This window comes from Diceros bicornis, chromosome 25, assembly GCF_020826845.1.
Source record: "Diceros bicornis minor isolate mBicDic1 chromosome 25, mDicBic1.mat.cur, whole genome shotgun sequence".
NCBI lineage: Eukaryota > Metazoa > Chordata > Mammalia > Perissodactyla > Rhinocerotidae > Diceros > Diceros bicornis.
In genome coordinates this window covers 27,478,742-27,505,922 of record NC_080764.1, presented here as the reverse complement: position 1 = coordinate 27,505,922, position 27,181 = coordinate 27,478,742, and the positions used below count along the sequence as shown (strand labels likewise).

General features: G+C 42.5%; 1 protein-coding gene across 5 annotated transcripts in view; it reads right to left on the bottom strand.

Annotated features, from left to right (window-relative positions):
- The window catches only part of TMCC3 (transmembrane and coiled-coil domain family 3), a 215,047-nt gene that overhangs the window by 20,647 nt on the left and 167,219 nt on the right, over positions 1–27,181 (bottom strand). Inside the window, exon 1 of one of the 5 annotated variants that reach the window (XM_058568643.1) lies at positions 14,509–14,562. The exons of the other annotated variants lie outside the window; for them this stretch is intronic. The gene's annotated coding sequence lies outside the window, so the exon portion shown is untranslated. Of the gene's footprint in view, positions 1–14,508; positions 14,563–27,181 lie in introns of those variants that run through there. 5 annotated transcript variants of the gene reach the window in all.

The window sequence follows — 27,181 nt, the reverse complement described above, 5'->3', positions numbered from 1 at the left end:
TTTTTAAGATAAACACTCTACCACGACCCTTCTTAGAACCCAAGTGTGTATTTGGGTTGACTGTATTTCAGGGCCCACTCACAACACTTTGCAGCAACCAGCCAGCTCAGATTCAACGGAAAGCCCTGATTCCAAAGGCATGTGTCCTAAACAGAGGTTGACTACATCACAGTGGTAGCATAAATTAGTGGTTAAAAGCACAGAATACGAACCAGACTGTGTAGGTTCAAATCTCAGCTCTGCCACACTGATCTGTATCACCGTGGGCAAGTTACTTACTCTCTGTGCCTCAGTTTCCTCATCTGTAAAGTGGGGACAGCAGTATGCTTCACAGGGTGACTGTGAGGATTAAATGAATTAATACTTGTGAAGTGCCTGGAAAGGGCCTCAGACCGAGTAAGTGCTCTAAGTGTAGGCTATCGTTTATTAAAGACAACATAACCCAAGTAGGTGGGAACTTCAAGAAGAGTCTCGAGTTAAGAAGAATGATGCTGCTATGGCCATGATTAAGCTCTTCCAGCAGAAGCTGATAGCTGTCCTCCCTCTGCCCCCACCATTCATGGAATCTGCTGTGTACGCACATGCATCTTGCAGCACACAGGTGGGAGGAGAAAAGACAAGCAGGGTCTCCAACTCACACCAGGAGGTCCCTTAAGGATCAACTTTGAATGAATCTGAACTGAACAGTAAAGATGACAATTTTTAAAAGATGCCCACATACCCAAAAGCAGATGACCTAGTATTTGAGTGATTTAATGTGACTTTTGAAAAGGTACAATATCTCCAACAATTAAAATTTAAAACCTCAATATCTGGTCCTTAATTTTGTTTTTTTTTTGGTGAGGAAGATCGGCCCTGAGCATGGCTTGCCAAGTGGTGCGTCGGTCTGCACCCGGGATCCGAACCCACGAATCCCGGGCCGCAGCAGCGGAGCGCACGCACTTAACCGCTCGTGCCACCGGGCCGGCCTCTCTGGTCCTTAATTTTTATTATTTTTTTAAAATTTTATTTATTTATTTTTCCCCCCAAAGCCCCAGCAGATAGTTGTATGTCATAGCTGCACTTCCTTCTAGTTGCTGTATGTGGGACGCGGCCTCAGCATGGCCGGAGAAGCAGTGCTCTGGTGCGCACCCGGGATCCGAACCTGGGCCGCCAGCAGCGGAGCGCGCGCACTTAACCGCTAAGCCATGGGGCCAGCCCCTGGTCCTTAATTTTTAAATTAAGTGTCATTAGTCTCCTACATTGCTTTTTCAGTAAAACTAGGACTCTAAATTAAGACTCTAAAGACAGACGTCTAACATTTCCCATCTCTAAGTCTTTAAGCCACACAAGGGAAGACTGCATTAGAAAGGCTTATCTAATGATTATAACTTGCTACTCCTTTGAAAAGCCTCCTAAACTACTTCTTGAGTGTATTATGGAGTGGAAGCTCATTTTTTTTTTTTTGAGGAAGATTGGCCCCGAGCTAACATCAGTTGCCAACCTTTCTCTGTTTCTTTTTTCTCACCAAAGCCCTAGTACATAGTTGTATATCCTAGTTGTAGATCCTTCTAGTTCTTCTATGTGGGACACTGCCTCAGCATGGCTTGATGAGCAGTGAGTAGGTCCGCGCCCAGGATCCGAACCAGCGAACTCTGGGCCGCTGAAGCAGAACATGTGAACTTAACCGTTACTCCACCGGGCCGGCCCCTGGAAGCTTGTTTTTATAGATAACATGAGGGGGTTTCCAGACCAGGTTATAGTTAATTCCATACAATACCTATCAATGGCATCATTCTCTAATTTTTCCCAGGTTCTCTCTCCCCTTCATCCCTTATTCAAACTGCCACCGAATTCTTTTATTTCTTTGTCCAGTAATTTCTCTCTAGGTTGGCCCTTCCTTGCTATCCCCAGGTCCATCCACCTGAATCCAGACTCTCACTTCCCATCTCACCCATACACAGGGCAACAGTTTAACCAGATTTCAATGCTTTCAACATTGTCTTTCTTCAATCCAGTCCGTAGAGTCATTACACTAATCTTCTAAACTTCTGCTTTCATCACGTTACAACACTGCTCAAGATGGACAATGGTTCTTCCTTTAATAAAGGAATTGGGTTCCTCCTGCTAGTACTTAATCCCGGAGTAATTCTGTCCTATTCCAACCATCCAGTGTCTTCCGCCTTCCTTCCACCACCCACTCGACAGATCTCAGCGCCGTAGTTCACCAAACACATTTCTGTACTTTTTTTTTTTAACCTGAAAACCTACATCATTCCCTCCTGCATATACCATTCCCAAGGCCTCTGTCTTATCCAAATCCTACCACCCCCTCAAGATCTCTGTCCTGAGGCCTTTCCAAAAGGCTCCTGCCCATGTTACTTTCTCGCCTTCCTGATCCATTCTGGCTCTTATTTATACAGCGGAGTGGGTCCCTACTTGTTTTATCTTCCTTGTTGGATTTTCAGGTTACTGAAAGTATTCATTTTTTTAGGTGCCATAGAACACTCAGTACAGAACTAGCAGTATCACTGAGTAGCAAATACTTATATAACCAACTTCTCTGCGCTATAAAGCAGCATATTGCAAATTCTGAATGAGACCCACAGTAAGAAATACGTATTTACCAATACATACATATAAATGTGTGCGTGTATACACACACAATTGAAACACACGTTTTATGAAATAATACTAATCTTTACTACATGCAATGCAACTGTATTTTTAAAAATACAGTTAGCCTATTTTTTTGACAAATCTGTATTAGGAAATTATAATTAATTTTATTAGGCATGTTAATTTAATTATGTAGAAAAAGTCCTTGTTTTTAGATATATATCAGAAACGAAGTGTCCTGATATCCATATGTAACTTACTTTGAAACAGATTACACATATACACGCACAAAAGCAAATATGAAGAATTTTAATTGTTGAATCTGAATAAAGTAGATGGGTATTTGCTGTACTCTTTCCTCTGCTTTTCCATATAAAAATAGAAAGTGACAGTTCTTACTCATTTAATTCATTTCATGACCAAGTAATGGGTTTCAATCTTGTTTGAAATATAGTGCTTTATAATTAGGAAAAAGACAAGCCACTTGTCTCTATGTTTTCTAATTATATTTAAGGAGGCTCTAACATCCTGAAGAGTGTCCTATGGTTACTTTCTGGCCAACGGGTCAATAAAGGGCTTAATTTTCCATTACTATGAGTCTCCTAATCTCTCCTTTAAAATCCTTTCTATGAATCTTTCTATGAATCATTACTTCCTTAGCAGGAAGGTATAAGATTAAGAACCAGTTTTTTACTTGCAGAGATTACAGAATCAGAATTTACCCTAAGACTTCTCATCCTAAGAATAATCTTTGTGATTTGATCAAGGCTTTAAAAGGACTACACTGTTTAATTTACATTTAATTGACACTAAGAGGGAAGTGTTATAGATGAGTGCAAGAAATTTCCAGATAATTGAAATTCTTACCATTTAAGGGCCAACATTTTAACTCTTGCTGATTACGGATTTCTAAATTTTCAAGATTGCTTTCCTGTTGACTGGAGTCATACATAAGATCAAGTGTGGATTGTAACACAGCATCATGACCTCAGGATAAAACCTACACTAGCTGATCAGGAGACCTGGGTCTAGTTAACTCGCCAGCCTTAGGTCCCTCATTTGAGAAAACAAAGTGGCTGAACTTTGCAACCTCTAAGGCCTTTGCAGCTCTTCTACTCGACAATTCTGTTACTACTAGGTCTGTAAAGCTGGCAGCCCTCACACAAAATGCCAATAGTCTTGTGGATAAACTTAAGTTATCAGCACATACCACTTAACACAAATTGAATATTTACCCTTCCTTATAATGAATCTTACCAAAATGAAAATTAAGCAAAAAGCAGTTAAAAACCATATGCAGCAAGTAAAAAAACGAACAACTATTAACACATTACAACACAGATGAATCTCAGGTATGTCATACTTAATCAAAGAGAGGGAGCTCTGGGTGCTTTCAACGTTGATGCAGGTGGCAGTGACAGAGTACACACACAGGTAAAATCATCCAACTGTACATTTAAGATGTATGCACTTCACTGTGACTTATTCCTCAAAACAGTAAAATATAAAATACGCAAAAAAGCTTAGACAATGAAAATGTAGGAGCTGTCAAAATTACTACTTTATAGTACCTATATAACATTGCAGGTGCTCAGTAAGTGAATGTTGATTAACATACAGTATTGTTCAATTCTAGCAAGAAAAGAATTTAATTTCATTAGTGTCAATTCATACTGCACTCTGTCAGCTCTTTAACATTTTTAAAGTTTCTGAAACTTTCACGACACTATTTAATAAATATTTGCTTTTAGTACCGGAATACAAAAGAGCAAATGTACAAAACAGAGAAAAAGAGTGGAAATCTGTACGGTATACCAGCAAGGCACTAATATCTGTGGTGTCACTAAACACATCAGATTTAGACACAAACATACTTAATCTTAAATTCTCCAAAATGCAGCAAAATCCTAAATACCACGTTGATGCAGATTGCAAATGCCCGGGTTCATTACATAATAGTTATTTAGAAAGCCAATGTTTCTCAAAGAGGCTGAATTTAACTAAAAGCACACAAAGTACAATTAGGGCTTACTCAGCCCAAATTGTTTTTATGATGGTTAACAGAATTGATTAATTCAAATTCCAAACCAGGCCCCCCAAAATACAAAATTTCCACTTCAAAAATGTTTTTCTGAGCGTCTTTTGTGAGCCAAGCAGTACGCTAAAAGCACTGGAATCAGAAAAATAAATATGATAAGCTCTGCCCTAGGAGTTCACTGTTTGGGCAGGGAGACGTACAGAACTACGCAACTGTAGAAAAAGGTAATAGGTACTTTAACGGGACAAAGAGGTGGAAATAAGTAACCAGAAGACTTCGGTGAGATGGCTTCTAGGAAAATGATATTTGACTTGGACTTAGAAGAGGAGGCTCAAAAATCAGCCAAGAGAGCCTAGCAAGGAGCACAGTGTGTACACAGAGGCAAAAAGAATATTTAGGAAACTAAAAGTTTCTTGGGGTGTCAAGAATTTAGAAGGACTAAATGGGTCATTCTAAATCAGGGCACGATTGAGGGTTGGGGCAAAAAGAGGTGCAAGGCAAGTATTTCTGAAGGGAGGAGGTACAAGACTGAAGAATACAGACAGCAGGCTCTGTAAACCATGCCAGACTTGAGACTTTATCACGCAGGCAAGGGGAGGCAGGGTTTTTCAAGTAGTTAGGGGTGGCGGGAGGGCAAAATGGGTAAAGGGGCACATACATATGATGGCAGATGGAAACTAGACTTTTGGTGGTGAACACAAGGCATGCTATACGGAAGCTGAAATATAATGATGTATACCTGAAATTTACACAATGTAATAAACCTCAACAAAATAATTTTTAAAAAAGTAGCTGGGGGGGCCGGCCCGGTGGCGCAAGTGGTTAAGTGCACGCGCTCCGCTTCAGCAGCCTGGGGTTCACAGGTTCGGATCCCAGGTGCGCACCAACGCACCGCTTGGCAAGCCATGCTGTGGCGGCATCCCATATAAAGTAGAGGAGGATGGGCATGGATGTTAGCTCAGGGCCACTCTTCCTCAAGAAAAAAGGAGAGGATTGGCATCGGATGTTACCTCAGGGCTAGTCCTCCTCACACCAAAAAAAAAAGTAGCTGGGCATTTTTTTAATCATAAAAATAAAATATTGAAAGAGAGAAGTTGAAATATTAAAAAGAGTAGAAGAGGGCCAGCCCCGTTGGCCTAGCGGTTAAGTTCGGCACACTCCACTTCGGCATCCCGGGTTCGGTTCCCGGGTGTGGACCTACACCATGCGTCAGTGGCCATGCTCTGGTGGCGCCTCACATACAAAATAGAGCAAGACTGGCAACAGACGTTAGCTTAGGGCAAATCTTCCTCAACAACAACAAAAAAAGTAGAAGAAAAAAATCACCCTCCCTTAAAATATAGACACTGTTTAGTTTCTCACTAATTTTTTTAAAACACAGAACTGTGACTAGACCATACATAGGGATTTGGATTTGGTTTATGCGCTGTACACAGTCACATAAGAAGGATTCATCAATGAATTGGTAGGATTTGGTCGATATATGCCTGTACACTCATACTGCATTGCATACCAACACTAAGTGGGCCTCTGTCTGGGATGCAAGGATCATATAACCAGATCTGCTACTTTAAAAAAAAGGCAAACATCATTTGAAGCTAAGGACAGCTGAGTTCTCACCTAAAATATTATGCATCACATGAGGGAAAATCAGGCATTCTGTCTCATGAATACATGATCGGTAATTTATTCCAACTCCACTCGTCTCTCTTCTGGGGACCTGAAATGCTAAACCAACTCCAATTATCACAGCCCCGGTGCTTTTCATCAGAGGGCTCGACAGATTACAAAGGACAACATTTTTACCTGGGATGAAAGAAAAGGCAGGGGTTAAAGATGACTTCCCCAAAGAGTACGATTCCTTTTGCCTTTTATTTATGGATTGAGAAGAGAAATCCTTCAATGTATGTTGCAAATCATATTCTCCTCACTCTAAGGAAAACATCCCAGACTCTTCTGACAGTAGGAAAGCACCACAGTACACCTATCTGTATGTATATCTATTACGTCTCAAATTCTGTCTGAAAACATAAAAAACCCAAATTAGATTAGTAAAAGGGGAAAAAAAGTGTGTGAAAGATAGAAAGCAGTCTGGGAAAGTTTCAACACTAGATGCTTTTTTCTTGTAATCTGGGCACTGTAATAAACCAAATCATGGGTCTGTGCCTGCCTTAGAGCCCTAACCCCCCAACAATACCGCAAGAACTCGCGGACAGGACACCTGCTCTGAGCTTATTACAGAACTGCCTGTGCGCACAATTGGAAACTATGTTAATTTTATGCCCAATCAGAAGAATGCCTTTCTTAAGAGGCTTTACTCATGACTGGTTCCCTAAGATATAAGAACAATGGGTTTTCTTTTTGCCTTATATTAGGAAAGTTGGTGAACTTAACAAGACTCCAAGGGCTGCTAATCACATAACAGTATTCCAAAGTGATGTACTTTATTAATTTCACTCAGTCCACCTGCCTTACTCAGCATTTCAAACGTTGGAGAACCATCTGTTTAAGATTCACCAACTGAGAACACCATGAAACCTCATTCAGCCCAAGATAATACCCTGAATTTGATGAACTGAAATGTCTTTGATTTCTAGGCTTGATGATGCCTCTGACATCAATCATTACTTTAAATGTTGTTATGACTGATGTTTCATTAATAAGGTCCTTGTAAACATATCTGTAAGAACCACAATCCCTGCATCAGAGAAAAACTCTGCTCAATCTCTTTTCATCCTGGATAAACGTGTAGCCAACAACCAATGAATATATACTTCATATTATAGGATTGACTCAAAGTGTTCAATCATATCTAATCAGAGGCAAGGGTATGTTTATTTTATTACGGGGCACATCTTTCAAAGGAACCAAACCTTATATATAAACAGTGGGAGAGTGACAGACATAATTAGGCTAGAATTAAATGACAAGCAGATTTGGGCAACTTATATAGCATCTTTCATCAAAAATTTCAATAAATGTTGCCAAATGCTTGTGTCTCAACCTGGGATACGATGATCTAAAAGTGTTACAAGTCTGTTCTGAATTTCACATGAAACAACTGACAGGCATTAGGTCTCTACGACTCATTGCTAAGTCTTTCCCCACCCTTGCCTCTCACACCACTAAGTTCTCTTTCTTCTTGATACTCTATCCAACATCTAACCTTCCCTTTCTCTCCAACATCTGATACCTGCGTGGTCTAGGTCTTTCATACTGCACATCTGGACCACTGCAACAATTTCCTAACTCATCTCACTGTCTCCAGGCTGCCGTCTTAATGGTCACCACGCAGGTTGTCTACAGGATGAGGTCTGCGGGGGATCAGAATTGGCCACCTCAAGATGTGTCTGCCTGAGGATTATTTTTGGCCAGTTATTTTTTTAAAAAACTGCAGACATGGGAAAAGCTCTGAAAACCAAGTAGAAGTTACCCTTTGTAAGAGACATTTACATTTGTAAGGGAAATTTCCATCTGTAAAGATAGCTCCCTCTCTGTACCAGGAAGAAGGGGGGATGACCTTATCTCTAGAAACTCCTATCAATGTGGAAGGCTAAGACTTAAATCTGCGTAATAACCTTACTCTTGTTTACTGTGCTTTTTCTGGTAATCTCCCATAACTGACTCCCCCCACCTCCAACATCCTCCTTTGTCTTTAGCTGAAGATGCTATTTAAGGTGGCAGCTTCAAGCATTCTGGCTGAGTTGCTCAGTTCTCCTGGGTTTCTCCCAGGTATACATGTCATAAAGCTTTGTTTGATTTTCTCCTGTTATTCTGTCTCACGTCAATTTAATTCATAGCCCAGCCAGAAGGACCTAGAGGGTAGGTCCTCCCCTACAGGTCTAAATTCCCTCAGGTAGAAGTCCTCCATGTCCTGATCCAAACCCGTCTCTCTCCAAATTTTGTACTCACACCCTCTTACCTAGACCAAATGGCTTAATCCAGGTGAACTCCGCCCAGATCAAGAACAACATGCCCAGATCATTTCTACTAGCTCATGTGCTCCCCCGATGCATGCTCTCACACCACCCCTTGCACCTCCACCATCTACTCGGTGCCTGCCACGTGCCTGTCAGCATGACAGATGTTTCACATATTTTCTCTCTAATCCTCACCCAAATTCTACAAGTTAGGTTTAGTCTATCATGATGAGTTTCAAAGAAATCAAGGGCTTTGACTAGGTCACAAACTAGTGAGTGACGAGCCAGAGGCTGAACGCAAGTCTGATTTCATAGCCTATGGTCTTTCTAAAACCTCAGGCTTTCTGGAATGCCATCCCCAGCTCTCTACTTACCAAAACCTTGAGGTTCTTCAGAGTCTGGCTCAATTTAACCTTTTCTACACAAGGTCATTTCTTATCACCTCCTCTCTAGTATTAAATGCTTACTCAGAACTCCTGCTGCTCTCGTCTGAGTGCTTCTTGTAGCACTAAATCCTTGACTACCTCTTATTATTAGTTACCTTACTCTTGTTTTTGCAGGCCCAGAGCCTCACGTTGTCTTTCGAACACAACAGGCACTCCACTGTCCTATAACTGAGTCGTTTCGTACTTTGATATTATTTCCTATGGGTAAAATTCTGTATCACATAGGATAATTTCAGTAACTGAATAAAATAAGTTCAATAATAAGGGTCCCTATGAGCTCACAAACTAAGATCAGAGAACAGGGCTATTTTGGTGGCTTAAAAATGTTATCGAAGACCCAAGCTTTTTTCATTCCACTATTCTCAGGACATGTGCTCATTCACTCACAGAGGCAAGAGAGCCTCCACAGTTCTAAGAACCACTTGTAGAGAATTCTGGCTATAGACAAGAATACTGCTCTTCTTTCATATCTTATTATGGAGAAAAACATTTTCCAGAAACTCCTCAGCACATTTCCCCTTAGGTCCCTTGGGCCAGGACTGAGTCATATGTCCATGCACTAGCAGCAAGGGAGCCTGTGGAATCAATATCCAAGATTTCAGCCTACATTGTGGGAGGTGGCTCTGCCAGCCAGGTAGAGGGAAGGAAAACGGTATTCAGATAGGCAACGGACACACCACCGGAGAAATATTAATGCAATAAGATCTGTGTAATGAAACTCCTCCACCTCCAAAGAGATGAATTATCATAAAACAGGTTTGCTAATCAGGTTATAACAAATCATCCCATTACAATAGGATGCTGCTTGCATTAGAGGTAGGAGAGAAGAGAACTGGAATCTCCCAGTTCTTTAGCCAATAAACTGTAAATACATTCCTTTTCCTCAGATCCTTAGTTAAATATCACAATCTCTTCCATCATCATGACTATCACAAGGAAGGAAAGGCAAGGAAGAAAAAGAAACTAGCCCTTGGGGGCTTTCGCACAGTTCTCTAAACACATTTCAGGCAAAAAAAAACAGAAGAGATTTAAAGAACAGAAATGGAGATCAAGTATTTACAAGTCTTTGCCTCTTCTATTCTTCTTTGCTGTTTTTAACAGGATAATCTGCTTGTACCACCACCACCAATTTCCAATTCTGGAAAGAGCAGAGATATCCATCAATGGGGAATCACTTTTAAAAATTCTAGTACAATGGAAAACAATGCAGCCACTAAAACAGAGGTGGATCTGAATGGGCTACCATGGAAGCTGTCCAAGCTAAACTGTTAAGGGAAAAAAGTGAAATGCAGAGCTATGTCTATATTACACACTCATTTGTGTTTTAAAGAGGGGCTGTGGTGGGGTTTTATAAATCTGTACAAGTGTACTCTATTTGTATGAAAATTTCTAAAAAAGTTATCTTAGGAATTGTGGATGGTAGTTACCTCTGGGGAATAGAATTAGGTATCTGGGGACAGAGACATTTTTTGTTTTATATTCTCTTTTTGGTATAGTCTGTTTTTATTCACCTTGTTATTTTCTTTTTTTTTTTTTTTTTTGTGAGGAGATCAGCCCTGAGCTAACATCTGCCAATCCTCCACTTTTTCTGCTGAGGAAGACTGGCCCCGGGCTAACATCCGTGCCCATCTTCCTCCCTTTATATGGGATGCTGCCACAGCATGGCTTGACAAGCGGTGCGTCGGTGTACGCCAGGGATCCGAACCTGCGAACCCCAGGCCGCCGAAGCGGAGTGCACGCACTTAACCGCTGCGCCACCAGGCCGGCCCCACTATTTTCATATTTTTAAATATAAGTCCCCAGTGCCTGCATCCTCAAAGTGAGACTAATATGCTAATACCAAAATTTCATTAGCCCACTCAAGATACTTCCTTGTTTCCTCTTAGGACTTATGATTTCACTAATAATAGCAAAATAACTGGCCTCAGTATTCAGGATAGTAAGCATTTTTGTAACTCAAACTAACTTGATGACTTAGTTTATGTGATTACTTTTACAAAAACTCCCCACTGAAAGAGGGCTTTTGAATCCAATTTCCCAAGGAAGTAAAATCAAGTCATAAAAGGTAGTTCTTAAAAAAAATTTATGAAACTAAGCTGGAATTGCCAAGCCATAAATAGATTTTCAAATGAAAAATCCCCAAAAAAATAATGTATACTAACGTTACGTCGTTCTTACATAACTCTTCACAAAATACTATCTCCTCAAGGGACCAACGCTACTGAAACATTCCTATTGAGAACTTAGTTTCCAAATGAATTGTGTGGGCAATGGTGTTTCCCATACAGGCCCCTCACCAAGAACACCACAGGTACAGAGACGATGGCAGTGTGTAATGGGGCACTCATACACCTATCCATGGCAGCTGGCCAAAGAGTCACAGAGCCCATGAAGTGACTATTTGCATACTGCTCATGTGATTCCTGAGGGCCAGACTGTTTTGTGTGTGTGTGTGTGTGTGTGTGTGTGTGTGTGTGTGTGTGAAGAAGACCAGCCCTGAGCTAACATCCAATGCCAATCCTCCTCTTTCTGCTGAGGAAGATTGGCCCTGGGCTAACATCCGTGCCCATCTTCCTCTACTTTATATGTGGGACGCCACCACAGCATGGCTTGACAAGCAGTGCATCGGTCCGTGCCTGGGATCCGAACCCGCGAACCTCGGGCTGCTGAAGCAGAGTGTGCAAACTTAACTGCTACCCCACCAGGCCAGCCCCCAAGACTGTTTTATTTGTGATTTTCAGGTTTTAAAGTTTGGTTTTGCCCTTCAAAAATGGTTTCTGTAACAATTACAAAAAAGCAGTACGGCTATCTCCTTAACGCTGAAGTTCCTCAGAAGCCAAAAAAGGACAGGACTACTTCCCTGTAAAGAAATTTTTTGATGGTTGTAGGATATATTTTTAAATGAAGCAATGCTGAAATCAGATTACAAGATATATTTGAAATGCTTACATTTAATGAATTCTTAAAACATCAAAAATTGTTTGGTATTTAAACATGCACATGCCCCAGAGTCTCAGAAATTCCATTCCTAGGAACAAGTGCCCTTGTTGGGAGAGGGCATTCAAAATATTCATAGCAGCAAAATGCACAACAGAAAACAAAAACCACCGCCACCAGCCAAGATAACCCAATGGTCTACAGGCAATAGAATGGATATATATACACTGGGTGCATCTGTACAGTGGAATGAATTGAACCATAGCTACAAGAATTAAAATAGATAAATCTTAAAAGAAGCATGTCTAAGAAGAACACATGCAGTATGAATTCTACTTTGTAAAGATCAAACGCAGGGAAACTCTTGTTTAGGTACAAACATATAGGTGGTAAAACGACAGAGAAAAAGCAAGGGAACAGTTAACACCAACCTCACGACAGTATGACCTCTCGGGGTAGGGAGGCTTGAGATGGAGGGAAATGCAGTCAGGGAAGAGGTCACAAGGTCAAGTTCGATTTCTTACCCTGGGTTTGAGGTGCAGGGGTGTTTCGTGTTATTTTTTAAATGGAATATCTTCCATGTGTAATATTTTACAATCTACAAAACATTTAAAAATAAAAACTATGGAATAAATTACACAGTAAAATAAATACGTGTATGTGTAAGTTATATGATAAATAACATCTTCTTTTAATCCTATTGCTCTATTTCTGGCTCTATACTTAACTCTTTGGGTAATAATGTTAAAATCTAAATTTGAGGCCCTACTTAAATTGTGTGATCTGGGCTCAAAGACCCTTAGGGCGCCCCCTGCAACAAGTCCTGATTTAGTCTTCCTGGGTCATTACCCTCACTGGTTCACATTCAGGAATGTGAAGGATATAGTCAGGAGAGAGCTCCCAAATTTCCTCCAGGCTACAGATTAACCCCCAGGCAGCCTGCAAACCATCCAGGTTTGCACTAGATAACCCACTCCTTGATTAGTTGGAGTTGAGGAACCAGGAGGAGGAGGAGACGGGAGGGGCTGGCCAGCATTCAGAGGGCCTCTCCAGAAGAGCCTGTGAACCAGTGGCTGGCAAGAAGAGACCCCTTCCTCCACCCTTTGGAACAGCCTGGCACAGATGGCGGCTATAGTTGTTTTATAAGCAGTGCTCTAGCAGTTTCGGTGGCAATTTTCCCTTCATTCCAATTGAAACTGTGCAGGTCAATCTCTGCCAGCTGTTGCACTCACAATGCTATGAGGCTATTAAGATGTTTTGCTGTTAGGACAGCTAGCCCTCCTTTTTTTTTTTTGACAACAGAAATGTATCTCCAAGATGCAAAGGATCAAATGTCAAGCAGGTAACTCTTCCAACTTCCCATACCCCTCTTCCACCCCTACCTGTTTTGGTTTCTAAAGGCTGGGGATCATTATCAACAGTAAGCCCGCCTTCCTGACATTTTAGACAAACTTTTTTTTTTGTGAGGAGATCAGCCCTGTGCTACCATCTGCCAATCTTCCTCTTTTTTTGCTGAGGAAGACTGGCCCTGGGCTAACATCCGTGCCCATCTTCCTCCACTTTATATGTTATATGGGACGCTGCCACAGCGTGGCTTGCCAAGGAGTGCATCAGTGCGCGCCCGGGATCCGAACCGGCAAACCCCGGGCCGCCGCAGTGGAGCGCGCACTTAACCACTTGCGCCACCGGGCCGGCCCCTAGACAAACTTTTGATACAGAACTAATTGGAAAAAAGAATTACTTGAATTAATGTGTTCAAATATTTTAATGTCCAGGAAATGAAAGAAAGATTTCACCTATCTTGTAGCGATATATAGAAGTCTTTCATGACGTAGACACATAAAGCTGTAAATTGAATACGGATTTCCCATGAGACCAAGCAGCTCACACGGGCAGAGCTCAGGTGAAATGCAACCTTCCCCTTCCCACAGGGAGCCTTGCATCCGTCACCCTGGGGTGTCTGAGGATAGCCGGAGGAGCCTGATTCTTCAGAAGCACACTACGCTTCCCCACTGCTCTTGCCTCTTCCTCCTTCCGACCCAGCCCTCTTTCTCATGTTGGACTGATGGTGGCCGACACTGTCACACAAAGTCCATTTTACGGAGCCTGAAGCTTCCAGGGAAGGGAGGACTCAATGATACCACTTGTCAGAAGACTGGATGTTAAAGTGCAAAGTCAGATTCCAAGTCAGTCTGGTGAGACCCAGGATTACTTTCCAATTGACAAAGAAGTGGGAGGAGAACTGGCTCTTTTCCAGCCAGTAGCCGGCACACTCAAACCCAGATGTTTGTTCATCTCTTAAATCACACATGTTGAATTTACATTTTTAAAGGACCACACAATAAGGAGTTTGGTGGTTCATTAGGAGTTTACGGAGTTTAAATACCTAGAAACCTGCTGAGAAACGAGCAGGGATTTGGGCAAGCACAAAGACAACTATTAAGTTATTAGGAGCACAAAAATAATTTGTGTTTCTTTCAAGCATCTCACAGAATATTAACGACCACAAAGCTCTACAATACATATTTACACAGTCTGGTTGAAATGAGAGAGCAGTGAAGAGACTTACCACACCACACAACAAATTAGGGAGCAGACCAGGATCGGCAACCGGCTCACCCTCCTGCCCGAGAGGCATTTGAGTCTGGAGGCACGCAGGTTGGCTATTCTAAGAGCACCTACTGTATGACTCACCCTGGACTTTGGAGATACTGCTTACATATCTCTGGGTATTCCCGTGTTTGTCTCAGAGAAACTCCACGCCCTGCACTGGAACCAGTACAACTGCCAGCAATAATACACTGCATTCAACCCACTGCTGGACAAACGGGCTCTTTGTGTTGCCAGAAGAAAAGATACACATTCTGTATCTTTACAGGGAGGCAGACCAGGATGGAGTCCTGTTATCACACATCTCAAGAGAACCTTGGAGGCCGTTCAGTCTGGCACTCCCAGTTAACCGCAGAGGAAATGGGCTGGATTCGACAAACTCTGGTCGGACAGAGCCAATGTAAAGCAGTGAACTGAGCACAGGAAATGCCACGGTGAACGAAGGCAGAGCAAGCAGTAAGCGGTCCGAGTGCCCAGGGAGGGGCAGTGGCTCCAGGGCAGGGAGTGGAGTCAGGAGACTCTTCCCTCTGCTGCTTCATTCACGAGACAGATGCTCACTGGTGCCTCTGCGTGTCAGGCGCAGCGAGGCGTGCTGGAGCCCCCTGTCTAGTGTCGAGGGAACAATCACAGCCACTGATGAGTGCCATGAGAGGCGTAAATGGTGCTATAAAGGCAGCACTTGGGAGGGGCAGCCAAGTGGGAAGGAAGAGGGAAGAAAGAGACTTGTCAGTCAGGAGGTGCTTCAGGTAAAGTGAGTTCTGAACCAGTGAGCCAGACAGCAGTAAGGATTTGGAGGATGCAGTGCAAGGCAGAAGAACTGGGCCGGCAGAGAGGGATCAGACCTCCAATTAAATCATGCCAAAGTGTTTGCATTTTATCCATAGGCCATGTGGCAGCTGCTAAAAGGATTACATCGATCAGATCCCTGTTTCAGACAAGGCCTTTGCAGAAAGCAGGAGAGAAAATGCATTTCGGTGGAGCAGACTGCAGACTGCTCTCTAGGGCAAGGAGGTGCTGAAGGATGGCGGTAGGGTGGTAGGGGGGAAGGAGGGCATAGCGTTCAAGGTCAACGAAGGAGGCACCATCAAAAGGACATGACATCAAGTGGATGTGGGGTTAAGAGGGAGAGTCAAGGGAAACCCCACTTCTGTCTCATTTCTTCTGGTGGCCGATAAGATCATGCATAAGATAGGCAACTGCAGAGAGGTAGGAGGAGGAGGAGATTGGGGATAGAAGAGGATTCAGCTTCAGGCATGATGATTTGGAGGTTCCTGAGGGACATTTAAGCACAGCTGTCCAGACAAATGCTCAGAGAGAGAAACAGACTTGGAGCCCATCAGCGACAGTGCCTCGGGGCAATTTACTGAGGGGACATGCACGGACTTTAAGGTCAGGCAGACACGATCAAACCCCAGCTCTGCCATTTAGTAGCTGTATGACCTTGGGCAAGTAAATTAATCTTTTGAGAAGCTAGTCTCATCTGAGGAACTTCCTCCTAGAAATTAATGAGATCAGAAAAGGTCCTGATGTCATGCCAGACCCAGAAGACATTTAATATTTTTTCTTGCCCTTTCGTGATCATACGCTGCTTTGCATTTTAATAATTCCAGTACTAACCCCTGCAACAGATTACAAGCTTTCTTGCTGTCAGTCACTCGTCTTTAAATCCCTTTTAACCTTCCTTGTACGAACAGATTCTCAAATATTTGAACTGTCGTAGTCATATGAAAAACTCAGGCCAGAATGGCCCAGGAGACCAGGGGTTTCCTGCCCTTGATATTAAATAACCAATGCAAAGATCTCAAAATTGTTATGTGGTTTAAGTGGTACTGATTTAACTCTGTGTTGGGGGGTGTGATGGGGGAGAAAAGAGCAATGGGGTTTGGAAAAGACAAAGAATTTTGTCAGTCTAAGAAAGCCGAGTCAAAGTAACAGAACTTTATTCTTTGCGTAGGACTGTACTGTAGTATTAAGAGGAAGAGTGTTTACTAAAGTTAATATTGCATAGCCTCTATCCTCTGGCTCAGTTCGAGTAAAGGTCTTAAATGTTAAATAATAAATTCTAGCAAATAGATCTTTCCTTAAAGTGAATGTTAAATCAATAGCATACTTTTTATATAAGAAATATATACTTTCTTTGCTAGGCTCAGTTTGCTTGTTCTATTTATAACTCTTAAAATGAACATTTTAAAACTATAATAAGATTTAAAAATCAGACTGACCATTAAGGCATACAGAATTCAATTCCACATAGCCAAGCTTGCTCATTTTTCTTCTGGTTTTGCGTTCAACTTTGAGCTCCAATTTGTCTTGCCTATTTTTATGGCTGCCTTCCTAGTCTGAAAATATCCTGGTCACTGGGTATTTTATTTTATCTCCAACTTACTTGCTAAAACACATTCACCATCACCTCTTCCTTCCTTCCTTCCTTCCTTCCTTCCTTCCTTCCTTCCTTCCTTCCTTCCTTCCCTGGTAGCCTCATATATTTCCACTCTTTCCTCATCAGCCCAGTTCAGCATATCTACTTCATGTTCTGTCTCAGTCATAAATATCTCAAAAAAATCCATTCAAGTTTCTAATATAAAATTATTTGACAAGTGCCTCAAAGCTCTCTATTCATTTGGCTCTTTTAATAATTTTGATTAAATGTAGAGAATGATTCAATTCAGAGCTACAGTCTTCAGGACTTCTATTCCTGGCTGTCTTCAACCTGCTCACATGTGGTATGGCTGAAGTATGGCCAGTTTGAGAGGACACTGTGGTCCCTAAGTGCTGAGGAAGATGTACCCTCTCCCAAACATGTCCACTTTACCTGAGGTTCTTGCTGCTCCCAGATTGTGTGCACTCTGCATGGCTCCCACTAAACCCACAATACACCTGGCCATCCCTTTTAGTCAGCTTCTAAGATTTTGACTTTCACTGACATACAGACCCAAGATACCTCCCAATTCGTCCCTGCCTTGAATAGACTTGAATGTCCCAGACTTGAATAGGCTCAACCAATTTTCTGTGTGTCTATAAGAAACTCTCCTCTCTTGCTGCCAATAGGAGACAAAATGAAGGCAGGTAGATGGCCAGATTAGACGGCATCTGCCACTAAACCAGCAACATCCCCACGCCACCTGGCTCTGGATCTGCATTAGTTATCCCTCAGACACTAAGGAGACCCACACAGTCTGTGTGGGACACTACTGAGACATAATTCTTTCAATTTAAACATTACTTTGAAAGACACACACATACACACACGTCTAATTATACCACAACTCACATTAGAGGTGTTGTTTAAAATGAAGAGCATCATCACCATAATGCTTCAGCCAAAACTGCCTACGGCATCTGCTCAAGGAGCAGGTTACATCTAGAAACAGTTTACCATAATGAGAGGATGGTTTTCTCACTATCACATTATGCTCCAGGGTTGACTTACTTTCTTCAAAACCCAGTTCAAGTTCTGTGACCTCGTGTGACTGACTTACTTTCTTCAAAACCCAGTTCAAGTTCTGTGACCTCGTGTGACCCAAAGCACTCTCCCTGCAAATTCAGGGTTAGCTACTTGCTTTACTAAGCCATTCTCTATTCTCTTCTCCCTCTGAACACTTTAGGTACCTTTTAAATTCTTCTCTTTCTTATGAAACATCCCATTTAATTCCTTCACCCAGAGGCCCTGACGTGAATCTCAGGTTTTAAATAGACAAGAACAGTTAGCTACTCACCTGCTGCATCAGAATCAACTGGGGCAGGAAAGTCTTTTGAAAATAAAAAATTTCCCCAGTGAATTCGTACAATCCTTTGGAAGGACACTTTGTTCCCATCTATCCTTATTTAAATGACACATACCCCTTGACCCAACAATTTTGCTTTTAAAGAAATCTACCCATATATGGTCACAGAAAAAAGATGTACAAAAATACTCAGTACAGTATTACAAAGCAAAATAAACATGGGAAAAAAACCACCCTAGAAGGAATTTAAATTGTACATCAATAGGAGACTGGTTAAATAAATAATGGATTTATACATTTTGTGCAGAACACATTTCTATAAAGATATGTGAGGAACATAACTGCTTATCTCTGAGGATAACGATATGAGGTTGGAAGGAGGGACTTCATTCTTTGCCTATGCCCTTTAGTACTAGGGAATTTTTTTTCTATGAACTTGATCTACTAAACTCTTCATTTAACAAAGTTATTTAATCTTCGTTAAACAGAAAATAGAATGAGGCATAAATAGAAATTCTATAGGGCAGATACACATTAAAATGTGTTTGATCCAGCAGTTAATGATTTCATCATTAAACTTATTGTCTGAGTCTCAGAGGATCAGTTTTTTCCTCTAAGGCACCTACCATATGTGTTACAGACTCTTCTTATAATCTAAGTGGCTCAATTTAACCACCCCCTTGTGCCGAACATGTGTTCACAACTTAAAGTTAGTTTTACTCTGCAAATTGGGGTGAGATTAGGAGGAGAGGAGAGAAGTCTACAACCTTTGCCAAAACCTCAAAAAGAAAGGGAAAAAAAACCCACAAAAAACAAGAAACACAAAACCCTTGAAGTTAAAAGAAAAAAAAAAAAAAGACTAATGCCCAAGCCCTCTATAGGACTTACTGAACCCTGGGGTCTGGGAGGCCAATCTCTATGTTTTTTAACAAGCTCCCCAGGTAATTCCCCCATTGCTGGTACTGCCTCATGCACATCAGAAGTAACTATGGGGCCGGCCTGATGGCGCAGCAAAGTGTGTGTGTTCCGTTTCGGCGGCCCTGGGTTCGCAGGTTCGGATCCCAGGCGCGCACCGACGCACCACTTGTCAAGCCATGCTGTGGCGGTGTCCCATATAGAGTAGAGGAAGATGGGCACGGATGTTAGCCCAGGGCCAATCTTCCTTGGCAAAAAGAGGAGAACTGGCATTGGATGTTAGCTCAGGGCCGCTCTTCCTCACAAAAAAAAGATTAAAAAAAATAAAAATAAAAAAAGAAGCAACTATGCTTAGCAAACACTGTCTTATCCAAAGGAAACAACACAGCAGAGAGTAGAAAAATCTACGAACAAAGATGTTCACTACTGCACAACTCCAAGATATTAAAACAAATACCTTTTTTAAAACACTCATACGGAGTTTGGAACTAGCACTGGGTGTAAACAGAACCCTCCAGAGCCTCCTATCAACTCAACTCTTCTGGCTCATTTGAGGAGGTCAGGGCAATATACGGAACAGCCATCTCTGGGGCTGGAAGAGAGATCGACTAGTGTAGACCAGTGTTTCTCAAATTGTGGCTACAATCCTCTGATTCCTGGGCCCTGCCCAGACCAATGGTTCAGGGGCAGATCTTTCTCCCTCCCACCCCCACCCCATTCTGATGCCCAAATAAAGTTGGATAACTACTGAGCCAGTCTGGTATTTCCTGAACATCTGACTGTAAGATCACCCGAGGCCCCTGCTATCTGAGGCCCACTCCAGACCTAGCGAATCAGAATCTCTGTTAGAGATTCTCAGTGTTAACCCAGCGCCCCAGTTTACTCTTACAAACAGAGAGGTTTGGAAACACCAATTCAGGCCAAACTCCTCATTTTAAGATAAAGACACCAAGGACCAAGAGGTTAAGGGGCCGGCCCGGTGGCTTAGCGGTTAGGTGCACGCGCTCCGCTGCTGGCGGCCCGGGTTCGGATCCCGGGCGCACACCGACGCACCGCTTCTCCAGCCATGCTGAGGCCGCGTCCCACATACAGCAACTAGAAGGATGTGCAGCTATGACATACAACTATCTACTGGGGCTTTGGGGGGAAAAAAAATAAATACATAAATAAATAAAATTATAAAAAAAAAAAAAAGAAGTTAAATAATTTTCCCAAGAACTGAAGTGAGAATTAATGATAGCTGGGACACCCGAAACCTGGTGAGGTAATTCCTGCCTCTTATACCAATACTACTTATGATTATCTTTATCATGAGTATCTGAGAAGTTTCTGATTCACTATGATGAGGTCATCAGTGACTAATGAATTCTGGACCCAGAGGGCATGTCAGCACCTGCCAGTGGTTTAGAGGGTAACCGGCTGTAAGGCTGTCAACAGCCAGTGCCAGTCGGGCTTCTTTCACTTTCAGTATCAGGATGTGGAGAAACGTACAACAGCACATCTGACAGAAAAGTTAATACAGCCCCACATGTTTATAACCAGGTGAGAGTGATTCCAAGTCCTTGGATCTCACTATTTCTTGGTCAAATACTAAAACCTTTAGCAAAAGAAATCTACTAGTCACACATTTTTGGTTATAGCATCAGCCCACCCTTTGCTGTTGGGAGAGAGAAAAGGATGGTTCCCTACAGAGAGTCCACCACCTTGCCCTGGAATCAGTATCTCTAAAGCCATCCACGAGAAACACGGATGGGAAATGAAACCATCAGCTTGGAAAGCACACAGCAAGCTTTAATTCAGGGAGAGTTCAATCGAGGTACAATTGCCTCTGATTGGCCCTCCCACGTGGTCTCACAATTTACAGCTGTAATCAGCGCCACAAAGGACGTGCTCAATTTCTTTTCTACCTTTGAAATCAGAATCATCTCCAGTTAAGTTCTTAGCATTACTGTTTGATTTTTTTTAATATACCAAGATATAAAAAAGGATGAATGAATGAATAAAAGCAAAGGTGCAGACAGACCTTTTGGAAATGAGCGCTGATCCCTATGACCTAGTGATAACCCAGGAGGATTCAAATTTGTAATGGAGACTGATGCCAACTCGGGAGACCTTTCCGTTCCAGGCCACACGGTCCAAAAAATACATTCAATTGGTTGGACATTTTCCATACTCTGATTTTATCTTTCTTGGCATGCTCGACTCTCCTCTAATAAAGTCACAACCCTTTGTTGCCATGGAACCCAATCAGACATGGAGCCTGTTACTATGACTTCCCTGCAGTTCTAAAAAAAAGACCTGGTGACCAAAAGAATGGCCCTTTCCTAAAAAAAAAAAGTAATTTCTAAGGCAAAGAGGCTCCAAAAAGGACCCAACCCTTTTATATACATTGAAATTTAAACTTTCCTGCGGGATAACTTTAACTTTTGAGCCAAAGCTAGCCAGTTTTCTAAAAATTTTTCAGCTGGGACTCTCCAAAGACTATGATTTTATAAATAAGTACCTGGCAGAGGGTAAAAATGTTCTAAGGATTTCTTCCCTTTTTTTTTTTGTCCTTCTAGGCAAGCTTCCTGAAATTTGAGGAGCTGTTTAGCAAACATGCGTCAATCAGCAGCTACCAAATTGCAATATCCATTTCTACCAATACTTAATCTTTGCCAAGAGCTCATTATTTCTCCGTAAAGAAAAGCTAAACAGTACACAATCGACCCTGTGTTCTGTCATATCTGGTGCTGGACTAAACCTGTAGAGAAACATATCCGAGATGAGTGACAGAGCTACTTAAAGAAAGAGAATTAACATTTGTTGAGTGCCTACCGTGAGCTGGGCACTTTTATGTCATCTCGGGAACCCTGCAACACTCGGGAACCCTGCAACAGAGGCATTTCCATCTCTGTTTTGCAGATAAGGGATCAATGCTCAGAGAGCTTAGCTTGCTCAAGCTGTCATGCTAGGATGGTGTCTGGCTCCCGCAGCCAGAGCTATTCATTCATTCAAGCAACGTTTCTGTCTGGCCTCTCAGGTGCTATGCCGTTTGTTAGACTTCTTGTTCTTGACTACAGAATTTGCAGCCTGTGAAGCTTGCCTGTAAAGAGGGCATGGAGTCTATCTTGATTGGTACAAGGGGCCAGTTTGGGCTGTATCCACTTATAATAACTAGCACAGTTGCACAGCAGCAGCTATCCCTTGACAGAATCATGAGTAAATGCCCTGTCACTTGCCTAAGATGACATGAGGCCAGACACCTACTACATCCCTCAAAAGGGTGGCTGCTGACACGGCCTTCCAACCCTGGACACTCTAGTGGGGAGGACCATGAAGTTCCAGGTGCCTGTTCTCGCGCAATTTCAGCAACAGAGCAAAAGCCAAGCCATGCAAACTCACAACAGTTCTTCTATCCAACCCTGGTTTTGGATAAGCAGCTTCAAGAAATGACTAGTAGGAAGGAATGTAGTAAAGCATGCAAGTTAATTGTGAAGTTAAATTATTAATTATACCAGGTTTTCAGCTGAAGATATTTTACCCATTTCCTCACATAATGAATACAACTACTTTCATTAAAGGAAATTTTAAAAGCCAACATAAAACCACAATGAGATACCACTTCACACCCACCAGGACGGCTATCATCAAAAGACAGATACAAGTGCTGACAAGGATAGAGAGAAATCAGCACCCTCATAAACTGCTGGTGGGAATGTAAACTAGCGCAGCTGCTGCGGAACACACCAGCAGTTCCTCAAAAGGCTAAACATAGAGTTACCATATGACCCAGCAATTCTACTTCTAGGATATACCCAAGAGAAATGAAAATATATAACTACACAAAAACTTGTATACACATGTTTATAGCAGCATCAATCATAACAGCCAAAAAGTGGAAACAACCCAAATGTCCATCAACTGATGAACGGATAAATTAAATGCGGTATAGCCATGCAATGGAGTATTATTCAGCAATAAAAAGAAATGAAATGGGGCTGGCCCCACAGCCTAGTGGTTAAGTTCAGTGTGCTCTGCTTCGGCGACCTGGGCTGGGTTCCCAGGCATGGACCTACATCACTCATCAGTGGCCATGCTATGGCGATGACCCACGTACAGAGGAAGATTGGCACAGATGTTAGCTCAGGGTGAATCTTCCTCAGCAAAAAAATAAAAAAATAAACGAAGTAATGATACATGCTACAACACGGATGAACCTTAAAAACATTACAGTGATAGAAAAAAGCCAGACAAAAGACCACATTATGTCTGACTCCATTTACAGAAAATGTCCAGAAGAGGCAAATCCATAGACAGAAAGTAAATTAGTGGTTGCCTTGGCCTGGGGTTTGGTGAGGGAGGAAATGGAGAGTGATTGCTAATGGGCATGGAGTTGCTTTTTAGGGTGATGAAAATGTTCTAAAATTGATTGTGGTGTTGATTGCACAACTCTGTGAATACGTTAAAAACCATTAAATTGTATACTTTAAATGGGCGAATTGTATGGTATGTGAATTACATCTCAATAAAGCTGTTATTTAACAAGGAAAAGCCAATGCAACCATTTTTTGGTTTTTGGTTGTCCTATTAAACAAAAAATAGCCCAACTGACAAGACCAACTGAACTGGGACAAGTTACTTTGTCTCTGGGGCCTCCCTGCCTTGTTAATGCAACAAGGCTCACGCCTGAACCACAAGCTCTCTTTCAGGCTCCCTTGAGCAAAGGAATCTGTGACTTTTTATCTGAGGGGAAAAAACCACTTAGATGAAAACCTCTCAGGTAAAGCTCAAACAGTAAGTCAGACCCATCTGTCTGCCAGGCCAGGATCCACCCCACTCCAGGCAAATCATTTCAAGCTTCCCTCACTGGGTTCTTCCCTTCACCCCAGCCTGGTGCCTCAGCAGATTCCTGAACACCTGCTGGGCGCAAGGGGCAACGCCAGACAGTTTTCACTATCTGGAGTTCTCAATCCACAATCCACAGGGGAGAGAGCATGGTTTCCACTCTACAGGTGTGGAACAGCCTCAGAAAGATGAGGCAAGGTGACCCGGGTCGCACAGCTGCAAAGTGGAGAAGGATTTGAACTCAGAACCAAAGTCTGAGCTTCTTATTCCTACACCTGTTTTTCAAACTGGGTCCACAGACATATTCTTGGGGTTCCATGAGTTTGCCACAAACAATTTAAAATGCTTGTTTATTTAGGTGGTAAAGAATATTAATATAATCGCATTTGGGGGGTCATAGAGACAACCACCTGCTAACTGAGTACTGTCCTGGCGTTTCAAGGCCTTCTGTATTTCTACTCATGCTGGGGCCAGGTATTTGTCTTCCTTCGTTGTCGTGTGTCAATAGGAACCACACTGGCTCACTGTGTAAGTTTTCTACAGCTGCTGTAACGAAGTACCACAAACTGGGTGGCTTAAAACAACAGAAAATTATTGTCTCAGTCTGCAGGCCTGAAACCAAGGTGTCGGCAGGGCCATCTCCTTCTGAGGCTTCGAGGGAAGGAACCACTCCATGCCCTTCTCCTAGCTTCTGGTAGCCTCAGGCAGTAGCCTTGGGCGTTCCCTGGCTTTTAAGGTTGATCACTCCAATCCTCCCACTGACATCTTAGGTGTTCTCCTTGTGTCTTCACATCATCTTTCCTCTGTGCGCGTCTGTCTCCAAATTGCCCCTTTTTATGAGAACACCAACCATATTAGAGTAGGGCTCACTCTAATGAGGTCGTTTTAACTTGATTACCTCTGTAAAGACCCTATTTCTAAGTAAGGTCATATTCTGAGGTACTGGGGGTTAGGACTTTGTAAAGGAAAAACTCATTCCTGTGCGTCTCCTCTCACAGGAGGAGACTACTCACACTACTACCACATTTCTGTCACCAAATGTGTGTGCGGTGGGGGGAGGTTCCCCACACCAAACAGTACTGCAACACCAGCTGGGTATCCTACAACGTAACTCAATTCTGACACTATCTACCTGGAGATAACATCAGATCCCACAGGTTAAGGGTTCAGTCCCCAATACTATTCGCCCCGCCCCTTCAGACACCAATTGCAAGTCCAGGTTGCTATGTGGGTTTCTGACCGACTGGCTATAAATGGGAGGTTCCCACGACCCCCTCTTCGCGTTAATTAACTTGCTAGAGTGGCTCACAGAACTCTGGAAAGCAGTTACTTATTAGATTACTGGTTTATTATAAGAGGATGTAACTCAGGAACACCCAGATAAGAGATACATAGGGCAACATACGTGGGAAGGGGCTCGGAGTTTTATGCCCTCTCTAGGAGCCACTCTCCCCAAGTTTCCACATGTTCACCAACCTGGAAGCTCTCCAAGCCTGACCTTTTGGGTTTTAAAGGCATGACAGATTAAACCACTGGCCACTGGTGATTAAATCAACCTCCAGCCCCAACCCACCCCCTCCAGCACACACACCTCCCCCTCCCCTCCCCTCCCTGGAGGTGAGGGGTGGAAGTAAATCCTCTAATCCAGTTGGCTGCCCCGGTGACCAGCCTCATCCTTAGGGGCTTTCCAAGAGTCACTGCATTAACATAAACTTAGTTGTGGTTGAAAGGGGCTTGTTATATGAAAAACAAAAGATGCTCCTTTCCCTTTCATTGCTCTTATCACTTAGGAAATTCCAAGGGTTTTAGGAGCTTTGTGCCAGAAATGGGGACAAAGATCAACTATATATTTCTTATTCTAAATCACAATATCGCAGACTTCAATATATCTTTTGGTGGGGATACAATTCAACCCGTAACACTGACTTGAAATATAAATGATGCAGCAGGTCAGAGGAAGGTCAAATAGTCTCACAGTGACCAAAGGCGTCAACACAGAATTTTTCTAACAGAAAAATTAAGCTAGGATTGAGCATTTCCATATGATACAGAGGGTAACAGAAGCATTCCAAATTCAAAAGAACACCTGCCCTGTACCATACTGTACCACACTGACACTGTGAAGGGTGATTTAGATCATCCGTATATTAAGTTAATGTTAACGTAAATAATTACCTTTGTATTTTGTATGCATTTGTTTGAAAATTTTCAGAAAAAAATGTTGGGGGAAATTTCCAAGACACTTGTTGAAATCTGCTAACAAAATCTTTATTCTTAAAGAACATCTAAGTAAAAACACCAATTAGCATCTTTGAACAAACATTTTTCTACAAGCCAAAAGCAGGGAGAAGATAAATTTTAAAATATGGAAATAAGTACGTGTCTTCCCTAATTAGACTTATTTAAATAAAAAACGTAGCCAAGGCCTTAACTAATCATTTGATGTCCTTAAACATTGAACTCTGAAAAGAAAAAGTCCTGCTGTCTGTTGGAACGTGTGAACTCAAATATTACACTAATACCTATGCGGGAAGTTCTTAATTCATTCTTTCTTTCCTTCCTTGCTTCCTCTCATTTCTCTATCCATCCAAACATTTATTTTGCATCAGGTGCCAAGCACTGGAGATCCAATCCCTGCCCAGTTTCTGGTGGGGAGGGAGACAAGCGAACCACAAGTGACAAGAATACAAAGGCTCACAAGAGACTCAGGCCCAGCTTGGGTGGGGGAGCACCCAAGACAGAGGCGAGTTGAGAAAGGGAGTCAGAAGACCCTTTCAGTACATTATCTTACATAAGCCCTCAACATCCTTACACTTATTTTTTACATGAGGAAACTGTAGCTCAAATGGGTTCACACAGCTTGCAAGTGGCAGAACCAGGATTTAAAAACCAGGCCCGCTGTCCCCAGAGCCCCAGCACTACATTGCCCCTTCAGACTCTTAGCACACCAAAGAGGGCTATAAAGTGGCCTGCACTTAGAAGATCTGACCACCTCTCATCACCTCCACTGCCAGCATCCTAGTCCCAGCCACTCACCACTCCCCACAGGTCTCCCTGCGCCAGCCCACACCCACTGACAATCTATTTTAATCCAAGCCAAGGTGATCCTTGTAAAACACGTACTGGCCCGTGAAGTGGCCTCCCCACCACCTCTCGGACCTCATG